The sequence below is a fragment of the Balaenoptera borealis genome (genome assembly GCF_965194805.1).
Source record: "Balaenoptera borealis genome assembly, chromosome: 8".
NCBI classification, from domain to species: Eukaryota; Metazoa; Chordata; class Mammalia; order Artiodactyla; family Balaenopteridae; genus Balaenoptera; species Balaenoptera borealis.
In genome coordinates, this window is record NC_138865.1 from 94,092,798 (window position 1) to 94,105,514 (window position 12,717).

The window sequence follows — 12,717 nt, forward strand, 5'->3', positions numbered from 1 at the left end:
CCCACCACTTAATCAGTGCCTGAACTTGTCCTACTTGCCTCCCTACCACCTCCTTCCAACACCATGGACCTCAGCCCAGAAGGCTTCTTTCTATGGTACCTTGTATTAAGGACCAGAAGCACCTGCCCCTACAGCCAGACCATGGGAACCTCAGGCAGCAGTGGGCTTACATATTATAACCCTCCTTTTAAAAAAATTTGTTCTCACTTCATCCTTAAAGAACCTGTAGTGAATTTTCAATACGAAAGTTAGAATTCTCAAGATTTCACAGATGAGAAAGTGAGCTTCAGAAAAATTGGAAAGAATGTCACAAAACGATTTTAAGTCAGAGCCTGAACTTAAATGTAGACAGTCTGATTTCCAGCTCTGGGGCAAGGGAAGGGGAGTAGGGGGGCCAGGGGTTACAGAGAATAGAGGCTTTACCTCCACAAGCTGATGCTCTGATACTCACCGGCCTAGGCAGTGACAAACACTGAGGAGGTCTTTATTGTCATAGGGATTAAAGTTCAGCAATGCTGAATTAGAGGTGACCCACTGGTAATGGCAAAAAGCACCAAGACAACATTGGGACAGTTTTTAATCCTGGTTGCTTTAGTCTTGGTGGACTGTTAGTGGAACCACACAGGGAGCGACCACAGATCAAAGGGCTTCAGAACCAGGACATATTGGAGAAATTCTGGTTTTCCCTCCAACAGCCTCCTTTCTCAGGAAAAACTCTCAAACATTTTGTGACAAGGATTTTTGCAGAAAACGGAGCATATTCAGTGCCTCCCAATTACCCAAGAGCCCAGTTCCCAAACATGGCTTCCAAGGCCTTTGTGCTCTGTCTCTGCTCACTTCTCTGCCTCATCTTTCACCTCCAGCTCCACACTGCAGTATGAACTGCCTGCAGTTCACAAAAGGTTTGTGTTCTCTCCTATTTCCAGGTCCTTGCTCAAACTTTCATTTCTGTCTGGAACATTCTTTTCTATTCTCTTTCTTCTTGTGTCATCTTTCACAAATAAGCTTAGTCATTATTATGTTTGGAAAACCCTTCTGAATTCCCCTAATAACACATTAGTTAGCCTGATGTGTCTTTCTCTTATCATACACTGTACTGTACCTTCTTTGTAATGACATCACTCACTCAAAGGAAAGCTCCAGAAGAACAGAGATCATTTTCAGCTGCTAGAAATATGTCTGGCATGTAGTATGCATTCTAAAAATATTTATTGATTTAATGTTGAACTCTTGCTGTTAAAGAGAATTTTAGCTCCAGAGTTATCTACATTTATAAAAATTGGAATAGTAGCAAATAGGAATGGAAATAGAAGGATAGAACCAGAATAAATGGCAAGTTAATATATAGTAGATTTGAAGTGGCCTTTGTGCTGGATATTCTGTTTGACCCCTTCCCGCTGCACACTCCACCTTAATCAACCCTGCTCTGGGTTCCAGGAGGACAAATTTTGGGGACCATACATACCATGTTCTCTTACCATCTGACTTCCTATTAGGTTCTGCCAGTGGATGCAGCAGAAGGAGATTATGAGGCAGCAGGAATGATTGATAAATTGAGACATTTGTCTTCTTGGCTCCCTACTTTCCAAGCTGAATCCCAGCCATTTAACTACCAAAGTGACCATCTCCTACAGCTGCATGTCTCTCCCAATTCAGGGACAGAGGCTAAGGCTTAACCATCAAGTGTGAATTCCTCCTTACCCTTCCCCCCACACACCTTTGTAAACAGTTTCTTTGAAGTGTACCATCTTCCTACAAGGACCCTAATCCATAGAGCCTTACATTTTGTGAGATTTGGACTTAACTCTGCAGGAAGTGAGAACCAGAAGCTTTTAGAATATAAAGATATCCATACAGTTCGAATATTAGCAGAAGAAAATAACCAATTACACTACAGGTTCCTCAGGAGCAGAGCCTTTGCCTTACTTGAGTCCATAACCAGTGCCTAGAAGAATGTATGATATACATGGCCTACAATACATACTTATTAAATAAGTAACGTCAAAAACAATTGATCAAATCTGTGTAGCCTAAAGCTTGAATTATAATCAAGTGCAGACAAAGCATTTTCTTAAAGAGCCCCTAGTAGTAACAAAACAGGTAGATTCCAGAGAAATCCTATAAACTAAAAGCAGGCAATCTAAATGAGTACTTCCCTGAGAGAGCAGGACCTGAAAAGGACCTCTTCCCTTATAGGTATTGTTCCAGCTCTCATACAGCCATCTTACCATGTCCACAGAGAATTCCTTCTCGGTGATTAACTACACTAGGACAGTGCTGCAGTGAGCAGTTATTGCTTTACAATCCATAAGGACAGACTTGGAATTGAAGGCAGCATTGTCAATAAGGCACCACTTACCTCATCCTGCAGATATCACTCTGATATCAAAAGGTGGTTGACTTCGATAAACTTTCCAAGTATAGAGCCTATAAGGGTATTTTGAGAATCAGGAAGCCTGCAAGACAGGTACAAGATGCCAAACAGAGCTGAGGAAGTGAGGGGGAAAATAAGGAGGAGAAATTAAACAAAGAAAAACACTGCTGGATCTCCTGAGCAAGTTCTTCTACCTCCCCCTTGTGGCCATATTTTCCTAGAACTAGGATTTTTTTTTTTCCCCCTCAAAATAACATTTATTAGTATTTAGGTCACATTATAAAAATGAAACTTGTTTATTGTAAAGAGAATAGAAAATTCACTGGAGTGGATAGGTAGAATGCCATGTGAAAATGTGTAAATTCTGCAACCGAGTTTTAAAAATGAATTAATGTTTCAACAAAGGCTTAACCAAGAACAAAGAGATTCATCCAGAGTTTGACTGGTACAGAGTGGCGAACTTCATCTTCATAGAAACTCATGTAATTCTCATGATAACCCTTAACAGTAAATATAATTGTCCCCAAATTAGTAATCTAAGAGTGGATATGAAAGCTTTCACGTATTTGGTGCCTACTGTGTTCTAGCATGTGTAAGAATTCTGCATAAACTCATTTAATTCTTAAAATATCCCTATGGGATTAGGTAAGAATAGCAATTTTTATTAAACTTCCCAAGGGAACGTAGTTTATACATTACAGAGATGGAACTTTAACCTGATCTTTGAACTACAAATTCTCCCGTATTTCCGCTATACCATGTTGTTTCATCATATTCTTTCTGAATTCCCCTTTTAACTTTCTACCAGTATTTCTTAAAGTTGGACTTGCACACCTCCAGTAGGGACACCTATGACCTCTAGGAGATTCTCCTACCTTTATACTCTTCTATATATCTTATACCTGCCAAAGATGAGGTAGAGACTCTCCTTTTGACCTTATGCATTAATTACACATTCATGTTAATAATTAGTGTGATAATCAGAATTAGAAAGTACACATTGTTCTCTTTAACACTCCCCCCCTCCCCAACTCCTAGAGTAGGGAACACTCTATGGAGATAATGGTGCAGAATTATTCCCTTTAAAATTATAGTAGACATATTTGGATTCAGTAAACAGTGGGAGTTATCAAATTTTCTAAGTTCAAAGTGGAATAATAGAGAAGTGAAGAACTTGTGAATTACTGAGTTTGGGGGCATACTTGAAAAAAACTACAAAATCACATATAGCTATTCGAAACACTATATAATAAAGAGGGGATAAAGGAATGTATTATCTGCTAGTTTATCTCTTTTATCTACACCAGAGACTCTTAATTCTCATTTTCTAGGACTTCTGGGTGTGTTTAAGTCTGCCAAATTATCTCATAAACTTTAAATGATAACTATATATTAATTAGCATTTTAAAAATATGTTATGCAGTTTATTGGAAGAGTTGTTATGGGCTAGGCGGATGGTAGTAAAAGTAAAAGACATGGGAGAAGTTATTATCAAATTTCCAAATGTTTAATAATTTATTTCTTCAGTGCAACCAATCACCCAGTAATGCATAAGAGTCAAATTCTGCTTGGGTTTCGTTCCTGGCTTTACAACTCACAAGATTGTGACCTTGAGCAAGTTATTTATCCTATCTAAGCCTCTTATCCCACATTTGTAGTGATGACAACAAAAATCTATTGTGAGGAGGCTCAAATAAATAAGCAATGCCCTTAAGCACTTTAGTATAAGGAAGTTCCGACTGATGTTTGCTCTTTGTATTTGAGCTTGAAAATTACTTCACCCAAAATTTACCTTCAAGAGAGCATCTACTAAACCACTGGCTAACAGTGGTTATACCATGGCTGGGATCAAAGCCAGGAACACTCTGGATAGCAGTATTTCTTTGGTGGATTTTCTGCTAATGAGACTCCTTTTCATGCTTTCAAACCTTGATAATATATCTTGTATTTGTATAACAATTACATGTTTTCAAATGCAATTGTATACATTTTCTTATTTGGTTTGACAACCAACACTTCAGCTCCATGGCTACTGTGCTCTTTCTGTGGCCAGTCCTGCCACTGCACTCTGAAGCTTTGATTAAGTCCACGTTTACCCAGTACATGAAGTTGGATCCTAGGCTGGAATTTGGAAAATCACCAAAAGTACACATGGCACCTCCCTGACTTTTGCCTCTAAACACCCATATATTTGCTAAATACTTGCTGGGCTATGAGATAACCTCCAAGAGGTTGCAAATTAAGTGTTTGACACTAATATTCATTGTGTAAGTTAAAAATAAACTAATATTATAGCATTTGTCTGATTACAAAAGCAAAGCAACTATAGAGACATATAGAAAAGAAAATAAAACAATCCTTTTGTTGGTGAGAGTAGATAGATCCTGTTAACATTTTAATGCATTTCATTTTACTGTTTTTCTATGAACATTTGTGGGTTTGCTTTCTTTTAAACAGGGGGATTAAAACACATAGAGAATTTTCAATCAATCAATAAGTAAAAATATACGTATCTTGTTACAGAGTCTTCTCAGACAGTGGATGTGATTATCTGAGGTTGCAAATTCAAATATAAATTATTCTTACAAATGACGATAGTACTGAGGACCCTCCTACCCACCACCATCAGCACTCAGAACCAAAACATAGTTATGTTAGTTTCCTCCACTGTGTCCTCACAGTATTTTTGTCATGTATTCCTAACGGTAACAAATCTGTCTCTCTGAAACTATGCTGTGAGCTCTTTGAGGACAGCATCTATGGGTGGTTTATCTTGGGGAGATAATTCAGTGTAATAGTTAAGAGAGAGAATTCTGGAGTAAGATTGCTTGGGCCGGTTTGTTAACTCAGCTATCTGACACTTGGAGAGTTACTCAGCTTCCTCATTGGAAACTCCAAAGGCTTGTTTCAAGAATAAGATGAGATAATCCACATATGAAGAAGTTAGTCCATAGTAAATGTTCAGTAAACATAACGTTGTACATCCAGAACCTGACATTGAGCATAGCATGGAGAAGTTTCCAAAAAATTGTTGAAACAAATATTTTCAGCGTGAGCAATAATTATGAAGTTGACATCTAAAAGGTCTGATCCAGGCCTGTCACTGACTAGTTATGGGATTTTGTACAAGTCAATATCTCTGGGTTTTGTCTTTCTCATCTGTAACATGGGAACAATGAGCATTTAAAAAACTCAAACTGTAACAAGTGTTTTATAAAGACATTATGCTTGAACACCATGAATAGATTTTCCTGAGAATGAATTCTCAGAAGTGATACTAATGAATCAGAGACTATAAATGCTTTTGAATTTGGTGGGGGGGTACATTTTACCTCTCTCCTTTCCAGAAGGGCTATGCCAATTAGCAAACTCAGTAGAATTGTAGCAGAATTCATATTTTACTCTCACCAAAAAGAGGACTGTTATTTTTTTAATGATTTGACCCGTGTGATGTTTTCTTTGGTTCTTGCCATTTTAATAGATGCTTTTTTGTTGCTGTTGTTACTGTTGAGGTTCAGCTTTTCAGGTTTTTACAGATGTATCGACAATTTGTATTTTTGACTTGTTTGTGCACTTTCTCTTTATATCTTTTGTCTATTTTTCTATAGAACCATTCAACACTTCCTTGTCAATGTGTAATATCTCATGACATATTAAGAATGTTAACACGGTGTTATATTTTCTAATCATTTCTTTCGAGATACTGACATAAGAATGTTTACAAAATAGAACAGAAGAAAACACTAAACCATAAAGCTCTTAACAAACATTAGCTTTAAAAAAATAATCTCAAAACCCTAAGTACAAACCAAATTTAGATTTCTAAAACTCATTTCTATTAGTCCTTATATCCCAGAGAGTTTATGGTCTTCTATTTATAAACATTATCTCATTAGGAAAATCCAAAATTTCTGGGGCACCCATGAAAAATTTTGTGAAAACGAGCTTTAAAATTGTCAAATTTTAAAGTTGTCACATTACCTTAAAATAGCCTGCTTTTGCAGTTAGAAGCTTGAGTGAGTTCTCACTGATTAAAGTTAAGAACCTCTTAAAAAATGTAATGAACCAAAACAGTTGTTCTAATATTAAACATTCTCTCAGTAAATCTTAGAGGTTTAGTACTGAACCAAAATAACCTGTTTTTTTTCCTAAATTCAACCATTTATTTTAATGCATTTTAAAAGATTTTGAAACATTTTGGCAAAATAGGATTAGTTTTCTTTTTCCTCAGGGTTACCCCCCACCAGAAACCCCAAAACAAAAAACCCAAACCAAAATAAAAAAACCCTTAACTTATAAAGAGAACACTTGGCTTTTATTTTTTTAAATAAACCACTTAGTAATTGGGTTTCTCTCCTGAAAAGTCTTCTTTCTGTTAATGGATTTTTTTGTAGCCCTTAGTTCAGTGCTATTAGCGAGAGTTTTATTCACCTTCCTTTCCCTGTTGCCAGAATACCTGTGTTTACGTGTTTATGATCCCATGAACTAATCTTGGGTTGGGAAGAAGTATTGGTTTTTGTATTCCTAGAGCCAGCACAGGACTTGGTCCATTACAGACACTAAGTAATGTTTTATTGAACTGGGTAATGGTAAAAATACATACAAGATCCAAGGTATGAACTTACCTTCTGCCTTCCATAATCTTCTGAGGGCAGAAAAAAACAATTTTAAAAATGTTTAGCCAACATTTTCCAAATTGAGATTCCATGGAGTAGTGTTACAGGAGATTTTTGTAGGTCTCCACATGTTCAGCAAAAAGAAAATTAAATATTTGGGAAACATTGCCTACTTTAGGAGATGCATTATGCACCCATGTACCTATGAAGCCTCTGAAGGGATACTGTGGCATAAAAAAGGGGACTATTTCATACACACCTCTTTCAGTTTCTAACATAAAAAGATGTTTGATTGGTTCATTTTAAAAGTTACAAGAAGATATTGCCTTATGAAAGAAGAACTGAGAGCTAAAAGTGAGGGTCAGTAGAGAGAAGTATAGGTTAAGAAGCAAAGTGAACTCATTAAATTAATTAATAAGCAATAGAATTGACTTGCAGAAAAAAAATCAGTAATATGGAAAATAAACTGGAATTGGATAAACAAGAATGCAAGCTAAACAGATAGATAAATATGATGAGATAAACATTATGATAAACATTTTGAGTAGAACCAAGATTTAACCTATGACTCAAATGTGCTACTCTTGAAAATTAAGACCAAGATATAATTTAAATACTTCTGGGAGAAAAATGAATAAAAAACTGGAAATTACACATTAAATGACTTACCAGGTTATGTGAAAAACACATAATCAAATAAACACATGATCAAATAAATCACACCCAGATTTATCCTGGGTCTTGGAATTTTTAACTACTTATTTTGGAAATGTACAAACATACACAAAAATAAAGTGAACAATATAAGGAAACTTCATGTATCCATTACCCAGCTTCAACAATTATAAACATTATTTTAGTTTTTCTTTAATTGTATCCCCTTTTCCTTTTGGGGGAAATATTCCATACTTTTTGTCTATAAATATTCAATACACACCCTCAATAAATAAGAACAGATTTTTTTATATAACCACCATAATATTGTCATATCTAGCAATGTTAATAGTAAACTCAATTTCCCTTTGACCTGATCATAAAAATACAGGGAGGTTAGACAACCATCTAACTGATTTCAGTTAAAATATCTTACCTTTGAAAAAACAAAACAGAGAAAATAGAAAATACCTTGTATACACATTCTTAAGACCCATCTTAAAGTATTAGAAGGGACTGTGAAAGTGAGGGTCCCTGAAGCCCAAGCTTCTTTACCTTCATGGTAAATTTACCCTTGGCTGGAATCTATGTGCCACTCGACAGCACCCTGTTAAGAGGCGGCAAGATTCCACAGGCTGTGTGATTATTCCAAGAGAGGTAGAGAACAGAAAATCTGTCTTGTTACTGCCTTTTCCTCAATATCTAAGATGATGCTTCATACTAAAGGATACTTAATAAATATTAAATGAATGAACAATGGCAGTAGAAACCCCCAGACTCAACAAAGATTTCTATGCCTCAAATATCTCAGAACTACTGGATCTGAAGCAGCAAAGCTGGGAAGAACTAGGAACTTCTCAGTAGTAACTAGTAAGGACCAAGTCCTAAAACAAGACAAGAGCCTGCTCCAATTCTTTGGCACAGCATAGGACCCAGACACTTTAGTATCACACCAGAAAGACTGAGCCCAAATCATGAAACAGAGTGAACTTCTTCAGGCTGGCAAGGCAGGATGAGGGTTTAAATTCTGATTATCTACATTAAAAGGAAATAAATATTATTTTTCCCACACAGTGGAGGAGTCAGGCTAAGATTCCTAACTTCTTTTATTTTTTTTTTTTAATTTTTAAAATTTATTTATTTATTTATGGCTGTGTTGGGTCTTCGTTTCTGTGCGAGGGCTTTCTCTAGTTGTGGCAAGCGGGGGCCACTCTTCATCGCGGTGCACGGGCCTCTCACTATCGTGGCCTCTCTTGTTGCGGAGCACAGGCTCCAGACGCGCAGGGTCAGTAGTCATGGCTCACGGGCCTAGTTGCTCTGCGGCATGTGGGATCTTCCCAGACAAGGGCTCGAACCCGTGTCCCCTGCATTGGCAGGCAGATTCTCAACCACTGCACCACCAGGGAAGCCCCTAACTTCTTCTTTTAGATTGAGTGCTTCAGTTATGTTGGCCATTGCCCCATATATTATTCCATTTACTATTATAGTGAGCTTCTGATTCTAGTACACAGGGGTTGGAGTCTCAGGTTTTGATCTCAGACAGACCGAATCAAATACTGGCTCTTCCATTTATTAGTGTATGACCTAAGGGAAGATTTATAACAGCCATAATCATCAGTTTCCTAGTTTTCAAAATATGAATATTGCTACTATCTGTATCACTGGCTTATTGCTATGAAGGTGAAATAAGATGGCACATAGTAAATTTCAACATGTATTAGCTAAAGTTATCAAATATGTATATATAGAGAAAAAATGATACAGAAAATAACTTACCAAGGACATCGAGGTAGTAAATATACAGAAAAAATTTAAGCACAGGTTTTTTGGTCCTATGGCTAGTTCTCTTTCCAAAGTCGTTAAAAATAAACTCCAGAGGAGCTTCAAGATGGCGGAAGAGTAAGACGCAGAGATCACCTTCCTCCCCACAAATACATTAGAAATACATCTACATGTGGAACAACTCCTACAGACACCGACTGAACGCTGGCAGAAGACCTCAGACCTCCCAAAAGGCAAGAAACTCCCCACGTACTTGGGTAGGGCAAAAGAAAAAAGAAAAAACAGAGACAAAAGAATAGGGATGAGACCTGCACCAGTGGGAGGGAGCCGTGAAGGAGGAAAGGTTTCCACATACTAGGAAGCCCCTTCGCGGGCGGGGACTGCGGGTGGCGGAGGGGGAAAGCTTTGGAGCCACGGAGGAGAGCGCAGCCACAGGGGTGCAGAGGGCAAAGTGGAGAGATTCCCGCACGGAGGATCGGTGCCGACCAGCACTCACCAGCCCGAGAGGCTTGTCTGCTCACCCGCTGGGGCAGGCGGGGCTGGGAGCTGAGGCTCGGGCTTCGGTCGGATCGCAGGGAGAGGACTGGGGTTGGCGGCGTGAACACAGCCTGAAGGGGTTAGCGCACCACAGCTAGCCGGGAGGGAGTCCGGGAGAAAGTCTGGAGCTGCCGAAGAGGCAAGAGACTTTTTCTTGCCTCTTTGTTTCCTGGTGCGCGAGGAGAGGGGATTCAGAGCACTGCTTAAAGGAGCTCCAGAGACGGGCGCGAGCCTCGGCTATCACCGCGGACCCCAAAGACGGGCATGAGACGCTAAGGCTGCTGCTGCCGCCACCAAGAAGCCTGTGTGCGAGCACAGGTCACTATCCACACCGCCCCTCCCGGGAGCCTGTGCAGCCTGCCACTGCCAGGGTCCCGCGATCCAGGGACAACTTCCCCAGGAGAACGCACGGCGCGCCTCAGGCTGGTGCAACATCATGCTGGCCTCTGCCGCCACAGGCTCCTCTTGCATCTGTACCCCTGCCTTTCCCCAGCCTGAGTGAGCCAGAGCCCCCGAATCAGCTGCTTCTTTAACCCTGTCCTGTCTGAGTGAAGAACAGATGCCCTCAGGCAACCTACATGCAGAGGCGGGTCCAAATCCAAAGCTGAACCCCGGGAGCTGTGCAAACAAAGAAGAGAAAGGGAAATCTCTCCCAGCAGCCTCAGGAGCAGTGGTTTAAATCTCCACAATCAACTTGATGCACCCTGCATCTCTGGAACACCTGAATAGACAACGAATCATCCCAAATTGAGGAGGTGGACTTTGGGAGCAATGATATATATTTTTTCCCCCCTTTTTCTCTTTTTTGAGTGTGTATGTGTATGTTTCTGTGTGTGATTTTGTCTGTATAGCTTTGTTTTTACCATTTGTCCTACAGTTCTGTCTGTCCGTTTTTTTTTATTACTTAAAAAATGTTTTTTCTTAATAATTATTTTTTATTTTAATAACTTTATTTTATTTTATTTTACTTTATTTTATTTTATCTTCTTCTTTCTTTCTTTTTTTCCTCCCTTTTATTCTGGGCCATGTGGAAGACAGGATTTTGGTGCTCCAGCCAGGCGTCAGGGCTGTGCCACTGAGGTGGGAGAGCCACGTTCAGAACACTGTTCCACAAGAGACCTCCCAGCTCCACATAGTATCAAACGGCAAAAATCTCCCAGGGATCTCCATCTCAACACCAAGACCCAGCTCCACTCAACGACCAGCAAGCTACAGTGCTGGACACCCTATGCCAAACAACTAGCAAGACAGGAACACAACCGCATCCACTAGCGCAAAGGCTGCCTAAAATCATAATAAGGCCACAGACACCCCAAAACACACCACCAGACGTGGACCTGCCCACCAGAAAGACAAGATCCAGCCTCATCTACCAGAACACAGACACTAGTCCTCTCCACCAGGAAGCCTACACAACCCACTGAACCAACCTTAGCCACTGGGGGTAGACACCAAAAACAATGGGAACTACGAACTTGCAGCCTGCAAAAAGGAGACGCCAAACACAGTAAGTTAAGCAAAATGAGAAGACAAAGAAACACACAGAAGATGAAGGAACAAGGCAAAAACCACCAGACCTAACAAATGAAGAGGAAATAGGCAGTCTACCGGAAAAAGAATTCAGAATAATGATAGTAAAGATGATCCAAAATCTTGGAAATAGAATGGAGAAAATACAAGAAACGTTTAACAAGGACTTAGAAGAACTAAAGAGCAAACAAACAGTGATGAACAACACAATAAACGAAATTAAAAATTCTCTAGAAGGGATCAATAGCAGAATAACTGAGGCAGAAGAACGGATAAGTGACTTGGAAGATAAAATAGTGGAAATAACTACTGCAGAGCAGAATAAAGAAAAAAGAATGAAAAGAATTGAGGACAGTCTCAGAGACATCTGGGACAATATTAAACACACCAACATTCGAATTATAGGGGTCCCAGAAGAAGAAGAGAAAAAGAAAGGGACTGAGAAAATATTTAAGGAGATTATAGTTGAAAACTTCCCTCATATGGGAAAGGAAATAGTTAATCAAGTCCAGGAAACACAGAGAGTCACATACAAGAATAAATCCAATGAGAAACACGCCAAGACACATATTAATCAAACTATCAAAAATTAAATACAAAGAAAAAATATTAAAAGCAGCAAGGGAAAAACAACAAATAACACATAAGGGAATCCCCATAAGGTTAACAGCTGATCTTTCAGCAGAAACTCTGCAAGAAGGGAGTGGCACGACATATTTAAGGTGATGAAGGAGAAAACCTACAACCAAGATTACTCTACCCAGCAAGGATCTCATTCAGATTTGATGGAGAAATTAAAACCTTTACAGACAAGCAAAAGCTAAGAGAATTTAGGACCACCAAACCAACTTTACAGCAAATGCTAAAGGAACTTCTCTAGGCACGAAACACAAGAGAAGGAAAAGACCTACAATAATAAACCCAAAACAATTAAGAAAATGGTAACAGGAACATACATATCGATAATTACCTAAATGTAAATGGATTAAATGCTCCAACCAAAAGGCATAGATGGGCTGAATGGCTACAAAAACAAGACCCGTATATATGCTGTCTACAAGAGACCCACTTCAGACCTAGGGACACATACAGACTGAAAGTGAGGGGATGGAAAAAGATATTCCATGCAAATGGAAATCAAAATAAATCTGGAGTACCAATTCTCATATCAGACAAAATAGACTTTAAAACAAAGACTATTACAAGAGACAAAGAAGGACACTA

General features: G+C 38.9%; 1 long non-coding RNA gene across 1 annotated transcript in view; it reads right to left on the reverse strand.

Moving 5' to 3' along the window:
- The window catches only part of LOC309634314, a 61,346-nt gene extending 51,538 nt beyond the window's left edge, over positions 1-9,808 (reverse strand). Inside the window, exon 1 of the long non-coding RNA XR_014247971.1 lies at positions 2,360-9,808. This is a non-coding gene — a long non-coding RNA (uncharacterized lncRNA). The remainder of the gene's footprint in view (positions 1-2,359) is intronic.
- Positions 9,809-12,717: the final 2,909 nt, after the last annotated feature.